Below are 8,867 nucleotides of genomic sequence, written 5' to 3'. Positions count from 1 at the left end.
ACACCCCCAAGGAGACTCCCTTTCATCTGATTAGCTACTCACAGTATATTCAATCATGGGAGTGATTACATTAAAACACTGAGAATTATGGCCCAGCCAGTTGACACACAATCTTAACCATCACACTAGCCTTGGTTCAAAACCCATCAGCCATTGCCATCGAGTGGATTCTGACTCATAGTGACCCTATGGGACAGAGTAGAACTGCCCCATAGGGTTTCCGAAGAGTTGCTGGTGGATTTGAAAGGTTAGCAGCCAAACTCTTAACCACTGTGCCACCAGGGCTGTACTCTTGGCTCAAAGTGCTCTTTTTATCTCCTTATATTCCCATTTCTTACACTGGAAAGGTGAACATCTGTATAAGTCCCATCTGAGCACAGAGCTGGCGGCGTTGGAGGTCCTCTTAATGCCCAGTGAAATGAGTGTGTGTGAAATCACTTTGCAAACTGTAAAGAGCTCCCAGCACCCTTAGAGTTCATCGTCCAGGGCACCGTTTGTCATAGGAAAACAGAACTGGCCTCATCGAAGTTGTGGATCATGACCAGGTCCAGGCTGCACAGAGAGACAAAAGCATGGGGAGGAGTGGATGCAGCATCCCCTTTTGTGCAGCTTAGGAGAGGAGTACAGAATATTCGTGGATTCTGGCCACTCATCGGAGTCCACAAATCTGCTGCAAAAGGTTTATAAAGCAAAGATGTCACTTTGATGACTAAGGTGTGTCTGACTCAAGTTATGGTCTTTTCAGTTGCCTCATCTGCATGCAAAAGCTGGACAATGAAAAGGGAAGACCGAAGAAGAACTGATGCCTTCAGATTATGGTGTTGGCAAAGAATATTGAAAATACCGTGGACTGCCAGGAGAATGAACAAGTCAGTTTTAGAAGAAATACAACGGAATGCTACTTAAAAGTGAGGATGGTGAGACTTCTGCTTGCTTGCTTTGGACATCGGGGAGGACCAATTACTGGAAAAGGACTTCATGTTTGGTAAAGTAGAGGGTCAGTGAAAATGAGGGAGAAACTCAATGAGATGGATTGACACTATAGCCTCAACAATGGACTTGAACATACCAATGGTTGTGAAGATGGCACAAGAAGACTGGGCAACCTTTTGTTCTGTTCTACATAGGTTGTCATGAGTTGGAGCCAGTTGGCCGCAACTAGTAACAACACCTGAGTCCAGTCTGCTCCAAGCCCAGGCTCTTCACTTCCTGGTTAGATACAAACTAAGATTCTCCTTGCCCCATCATCAGTTCAAGGTTGAAATTTCATCGAATGCCCCTGGCAGCTGGATACGGAAGCTCTGGTGGCCTCTTCCTACCAGCCCCTGGGGCCTTTGTCTGATGAGTCTCTGAGATCTGGGTCTCATTGTCAACTAGCTCTGTGACTTTACCTAAGTTGCTTAGTTTCTCTGAGCCTTGAGTCTCCTATGTTAAACAGGGGGAAATAATAATTATCTGGTAGGGGTCGGAGGAGGAATCAAATGAAATGATGGGTGTGAACAGCTTCCTCTAATATCTTCCCATTTTCTTTCAGTTACAAGTCTTATGCAGATGTTCTCAACCATAGACTCGCTGGGAAGCTGTGGAAACAGTGATGTTCTGTGGGCCTCCCACTGCTTTCAAGCTCAGTGTGTCTTGAGTAAGATGGAGGAGATGGTGGTGGTTCAGTGATGCAATTCCATCTTCCATGCTGGAGACCTGGATTTGATTCCTGGCCAATGTACCTGAAGGGCAGCCACCACCTGTTGGTGGAGACTTGCGTGTTGCTGTGATGCTGAACAGGTTTCAGTGGAGCTTCCAGATGTAAGACAGACTAGGAAGAAAGGCCTGGTGATCTACTTCTGAAAATCAGCCATTGAAAACAATATGAGTTGTAATGGTCCTCTCCCCAGCTGATCATGAGGATGGCGCAAAACTGGGCAACATTTTGTTCTGTTGTGCATAGGGTCGCCATGAGTTGGCGGTCAACTTGCTGGCAGCTAACAACAATATCAGTGCTTTATAAAAAGCTCCCCAGATGATCCTAGTGTAGAGCCAGGACTGAGAACCAACAACAATGCCCTTCCTGGCTAGCCATTGTCGCCCTGTCCAGCCTCACTCCACTGCCCAACTCCCCACACCTCTTCGGGATGAGCTGAGATCTTGCAGTCTCCAAAAGGGTCCATGGTCTCTTGCGTCTCTTGGCCTTTGCACACCTGTTCTCTCTACCTGCACACTTCTTGGTCTGGTTTACTCCTGCTCCTCCTTCTGGAGGGACTCTGCTGAGCCCCATCTCTTCCCAGGAGCCTTCCCTGAACCTCTTTCTGGGATTGGCACTCTCAGTGCCCCCCTCGCCCCTCACTTGCTCCCTGGGATCCTCATCTCTGCGGATCATAATGATCTCCATCTCACCGCACTGATGCCTTCTCACTCAGAGCCTGGAACATGGCAGCATCCCAGTCACTTTCCACCTAGTTGTTCTCACCACTCGTTTCTCCAGCCCCTCCTTGATCTCTTCTCAGCAGTGGCTCTCACTTCAGTGTGCATCAGAAGCACTTGGGGGCTTGTTAAAGTATGGGTCGCTGGGCCCCATCTCCAGAATTTCTAGTTCAGTAGGCCTGGGTGGGGGGAATGTGCATTTCTAACAAGTCCCCAGGTGATAATGACCCCACTTGGAGAACCACTGATTTGGAGCAGGGTTTCTCAACCTCACACCATTGACATTTGGGGCTGGATCATTCTTCGTTGCGTGGGTAATGTCCTGTGCTTTGTCAGATGTTTAGAGCATCCCTGGCCTCTACCCACTAGCTGCTGATGGTAACCCTACCCCAGTTGTGACAACCGAAAATGTCTCTAAACCCACTGGTGTCGACTCGATTCTAACTCATGGTGGCCCCTTGTGTTACAAAGTAGAACTGAGCTCCATCGGGTTTTCTTGCTGTAATATTTATGGAGGATCACCAGGCCTTTCTTTCAGAGCACTGCTGGGTGAGTTCAAACTGCCAACCTTTTGATTAGTAGGCAAGTGCAAATGTCCCCCTGGGGACAAAGTCACTGCGGTTGAGAACCACTACGTTAGAACTCTTTGTCCTGCGGTGCGGGTGCGGTAGGCTCTGCAGGGACTTGCAGTTACACTAACTCTACTTTCAACGTTCAGGCAGGCCTGCCACCTGTTTTTTTTTTTTTAAATAAATAATGGCTTATTGGAACACGGCCACACCCATTCTTTGATGCATTGTATGTGGTTGCTGTCTTGCTACAAGAGCAGAGTTGAGTAGTTGTGACAGAGACCGTGTGGTTTGCAAACTCAGATATGTCCTATCTGGCCCTCTACGGAACATGTTTGCAGACCACTGTTTAGACCTTGTAGGGGTCTCCACCCGTGCTGCAGCATATCAGAGGGAAAGGATGGGAGGCAGAACTGGGCTTCTGGGCAGAGTGTGCCCCTGCAAGCCCTCCATGCTGAACTGAAGCTGAATTATTCCCACCCCCAGGAGTTTTGTGTGTTTGCCAGTGAGGTGTGAAGGCCTGGCAGGCCTGGGGCCATACTGGGGATTTTCCGAGGCTGCCTGATTTATGCTCGAGCTGTGCTCACCTGACCTTGACCAGACCTGCACTCTGCTTATCCACCGGGGTCAACAAGAGCTGTGCACATGGTCCCAGGAGAAGGAGCCAGGGCCGCAGATTCCAGGGTCCGCAGCCAAGGCGAGGCGGGTAAAGCATTCAGGTGGGATACCTCAGTGGGAAGAGGGGGACAAGGGCATTGGGGCCAGCTGGAGGAGGAAGGACCTGTCACTCGTTCATTTATTCAGTTGGCATTCACGGGGCACCTGCTGAGTGCTAGGCACTCCACTAAGGGCGCAGTGAACAAAATGCTGTCCTTGCCCTGATGGAGCCAATGCATTTTTGGGGAGACAACCAAGGAAGGGAGGGTTACCCTGGGGAAGCCTAAGAGGCAATCAACTTTGAGAAAGAGACACTGATACCTACTGGTAAGCCATGAATCTACTCTGTCCTCCTCCCTCTCACTGGGTAGTTCTAACTCTCTGAGACCCGTACTTAGGGACTCCAGCTAGTCATCCATTCAGAGCTGATTTTCTCTCCCCTTGAGCGGAGTCCTCTGCCACCACAGAGATGGCCCAGCTGTCTCTCCTGCTTCTCTTGCACAAACCACAAGGAGTGCTGGCTGCTTGCTTTGACCGCATATCCCAACAGAGTCGCAGCCCTCTGCTGGGTCACCATCCTCATTTCTCCTGGCCCACCTCCACCCAAGTCCCACTTTGTTCTTGTCTAGGCCATCACAAATGCTCCCTTGTCTGTGGAGGCTGACTGTGGATGGTGGTTGACTGTGGGTGGTCTCAAGACCCTGCTGCATTCATCTTTGTATTCTTTAGAGCCGAACCTAGCGCCTGAGGTTCTTAGCAAGTGTTTCATAAGTGAATGAACGAACAAATAAATGAATGAATGAATGACATCTAATGCTAACTAACTCCCTTGGGATGACACAGAAGGCTAACGGATACCAGGTGCCTGAGGAGGACTGCGTTGTTATCCAGTTCTAATTCATTATGTCTGTGCAGTACTGAAGAGTTTTCAGAGCACTCTGACACCTTACCGCATTCATCCCCACACAGACTGTGATGTAGGCAGAGTAGGTGTTACTTATCAGTCAGAGTTCTTTGGTGGTAAGCAACAGAAAATGGCTTTGGCTATTTAATCAAAGAGGACAGGGATAGGGAAGACATAGGGGAGCTTACAGATGAAGTGGAAAATTGAAGGATCATCCAGAGCTTCTGGGAGGATCCAGGTAGCAGGAACGTGGACTCTGTTCAAGGCAACAAATCAGTCCTTGTGTCCCTGTGCCCAAGGCTCCAATCCCTGGGGATGGTGTCTGATTGACTTGGTTTAGGGAAGGTGCCCATTCACGTCTCAGACTATCTTGGACAAAGCCACCTGGAAGCTTGCTGATCCACAATGTCCAGCCTCAACTCATTCCCTCCATCTGCTCTGCTTCCCCTGACAACCAAATCTGCATCTCCTCCCTCTTTCCCAGCTGAGGTAATGGCCCCATTATGTGCCCAGTCACCCAACTGGAAATGGAAGAACCTCTCCTTCTCATCTCCTCTTCCAGTCTCCAGCCAACCACTCCCTGATTTCTGCTGATGTTACCATTTAGACTTGTAATTCTTCTCCATTCCCAGGAGCATTTTTGAAGTTCAGGCCCTCATCATCTTTCCTCTAGATTGCAGCCTTCCCCTGAATGGCCTCCTCACTTCAGTCTTGTCCACTATGTCCATCCAACCAGCAGTCAAGGGGTCTTTGTATATTGCAGATCTGACCACTCCATCCCCCTCCTTAAAAAGCTTCAAACAGCACCATGCTGCCCTTGCCCATAGCTTTCACACTTTTGTGACCTTGGTAAGAAATCTATTTTACATCGCAACCAATTTCACAATGCATTTATTTATATAACTGAAGCAAAATTTCTAATGATCAATACTTATCAAGTTTCTGTTTTATATGACTTTTTGGATCTGCTAACCAGGACCCATTAAACTGATTTCATGACCCACTTGGAGTCCCTGGGTTGTGTAAATGGTTAATATGCTCGGCTGCTAACCAAAAGGTTGGAGACTTGAGTCTACCCAGAGGTACCTCAGAAGAAAGGCCTGGCAATCTACTTCTGAAAAATCAGCCATTGAAAACCCTACAGATCAGTTCTACTCTAACACACATGGGGTTTAATGGGTTCTCAGCAAGTGGTTCTTATGGCAACTGGTTAGTGGATCATGATCTGTTTGAAAAACACTTGCTTAAAGGATACAGTCTAACTCCCTTGGGATGATACAGAAGGTTCCTCGTTACCCTAGTTTCTGCCGCCTCCCCACGCCTTACCTCCTGCCCCTCGTCCCACTGCTTTAGGTTCTTGTAAGTTTCTGTTTCCTTGAGTTCCTTTATATGTCCCATGCTGGGTCTCACTCTGGAGCCTTTGCTCAGCTGTTTCCCTCTCTCTGAATTGTCTTCCTCCCCTTCCTCACCTCCTTTTCCCACCTCACTCTTCAAGACTTAGCTCAGGCATTATCTCCTGGGTTGGCCTTCCCCAAAAACCATTGGTTAGGTCAGAACCCCTCATGTGTTGTGCTGATACATGGATAGGTGTCTACAGCAGTGTGGGGCTACCTGCTTCAGGATCAGGTACATTCCCAGACCCCATCACAGGCCCATTGAATCAGAGCCTTTGGAAGTGGTGTGGTGAATCTGCATTTTTGATGAATTATCCCAGTTGATTCTTATGCACATTAACATTTGAGATCCACTGGTCTAGAGACTGTCAGTTCCTCCAAAATACAGGTTGTGCTAATCATCTATGTATTTTATTGTTGTTAGTTGCCATTGAGTTGGCTCTGACACATGGCGACCCCATGTAAAACAGAATGAAATGTTGCCTAGTCCTGAGGCATCTTCATGATCATTGGTATGCTCGAGTCCATTGTTGTAGCCACTGGTTATTTTGAGTGCCTTCCAACCTAGGGGGCTCATCTTCCAGCACTGTATCAACAATGTTCTATTGTGATCCATAGGGTTTTTATTGTCTAATTTTTGGAAGTAGATCACCAGGCCTTTCCTCCTAGTCTTTGTCTGGAAGCTCTGCTGAAACCTGTCCACCATGGGTGACCCTGCTGGTATTTGAAATACTGGTGGCATAGCTTTCAGCATTATAGTAACGCCCAAGCCACCACAGTACAATAACCTGACAGATGGGTGGCAGCATCTCTGTATAACCTGTTGCAATGGCTGTCCAGCATCTCACCCCTTGCTATGTTTTGGGACTTCCCTGCCATATTGTCTTGATGGTGGACAAAACCCACTTCCCATAGAAGCTGCTTTCCTAGCCCCCTGGCATAGGAGACATGGGCACATGATCTAGTCTCAGCCAAGCAGACATTTGTTAAAAACCTAAATGCGCAGAGAAACACCAGAAATTAGTGTAACAGAATATATTGATTGTGAGTAGATACAATTCAAACTGGGCAGCGTCAAACCAAAAGTATTAGGAAGGCACTCCGAAGAGGGGGTAGTGAAAATAGGTACGTAGGCAGAGGTAGGGCAGGGTAGTCTTCTGAAGGTCATTGTAAATTCCTTTCATGTTGGTTTCTCGGGAGATAGAGTCAGAGCACGGGCAGGGCTTCAGGGTCAGTTGGTTGTAAAACGAGAGTCATTAAGGACATGCCATATATCCTAAAACATAGCTTCCAGTCAGACCCTGGACCCTGAATTACTGCTTGTCAAGGCTCACTGCGCATAGATAATTCTCCAAAACAGCCCAGTGCCTAAGGCAAAATGGTCTCCCGCTAAGCTCCTTACTAGCCTATTGTCTGACCCCGTGTAAGGGAATTAAAGAAAAATTGACGTACTTGATACGATCTGAAATGGCCAGTTTGAAGACTGGGTGTGATTCTTTCTTTGCTGGTTCCGTCTTCACCCTAGAGGCAGCTATCTCTGTACTGTTTCTAAAAGAGGAATGTCCGGTAATGATGACGTAACTACACTGCGACCCCTCGCTGTCAAACATCGGTGTAACTGCCACACCGTAATCAGTCTAAGAAAGAGACGTATACCCTTTAGCTTGACAGTTGCCTTACCGAGCTTGGCACAGGCAGTCCTCCTTACAATTTGCACTCCAGGAATCCATGCTTCACGAGTTCCTGCCACCAGAAGCCCTGCCTTAAAATGATCTACTACCAATTGAGTAATGTCTTTTGATGATATAAACCCGTAATTACCAATCAAATAATGTCTTTCAGTGATCTAAGTTTGTAAATACCAATCAAATAACGTGTTTCATATCCATTGTTCCCCTCCTGTAAAACGGCACTGCTGAATTGCCGTTTTTGAATTACTGGATTCCATCGCGTGTCGTTCAGTCTGTTCCCAGCTTGAGCAGTCTCTTTTCTTTCAATCTCTCAGTTTTACCTTAATCAGAGTGCGGACGGTTATTCTATGACAGACCTGAAGGTGAGTCCAGGAAAACCAGCTCCTTAAAGGCTCAAGGTGTGACGACTTGACATAACTAAGGCCATGATGAACCTATACTTTCTTTTTTTTCTTTTTTCTTTGCCTTCTCCCTTTTTGCATACCTTTTGCACTTCCTAAATTAAAACTTTCTCACTCTTTCGGACTTGGAGTGTGTTTCATTGGCTCAACTGCTCCAGGGCATGTACCCTATTCGGGTAACAAATGTTCAAAAAGACAACTTTTGGGCCTGAGTGGGTCACCCCCACTCCATGGGCCCAGAACTCTGGATTCCAGGGGAATTAAAATGGTTTCTCACGTTAAATCAGGAGTTAGTGACCCAAAGAAACAAGGATGGGAGAGAATGCCTTTTGGTGGTGGCCTCTGCAAGAACCGGCTCCCAGAGGCAACAGTACAGTGGAGCAAGCTGGGGAACCCCATATTCATGTGGCAGGAGCCACATGACTGGCTCTTTGCTATGATTAGGCTAGTGTTTCTGGAGCATAGCCTTTTAGCTGCCCATTTTCAGAACCTGGCTGTCCAGTGTTTGTGGCCATTCTAGGACTTTTCTTCTTAAAATGGTCCAGAGTTTACTTCTTTTGACATTTGCAAGTAGGGAGCCTTACGATACATACCAGGGCCTTGCAAATAGTTCATGTTTGCTGATATGGTGGGTTAGTCACTCCAAGACTCAGAGCTGCCATCCAGCTTTCGTCTTAGTTTTTGTTAAGCGCTCCCACCCTTGTCCCCCACCGAGCACCTAGCAACCTTTGACCTTGGCTCTCCTTCCAGGCAATGACGCCTGATGTTGGTAGAGATGAGACTTGTGTTTCTTCCTTAGGGAGACATAGTTAATCCCCATCAGTCCTCGGTGA

This window comes from Trichechus manatus, unplaced genomic scaffold (genome assembly GCF_000243295.1).
Source record: "Trichechus manatus latirostris isolate Lorelei unplaced genomic scaffold, TriManLat1.0 scaffold00040, whole genome shotgun sequence".
Taxonomy (NCBI): Eukaryota; Metazoa; Chordata; class Mammalia; order Sirenia; family Trichechidae; genus Trichechus; species Trichechus manatus.
The sequence above is the reverse complement of the archived record's forward strand: the minus strand, read 5'-3'. Positions refer to the sequence as shown.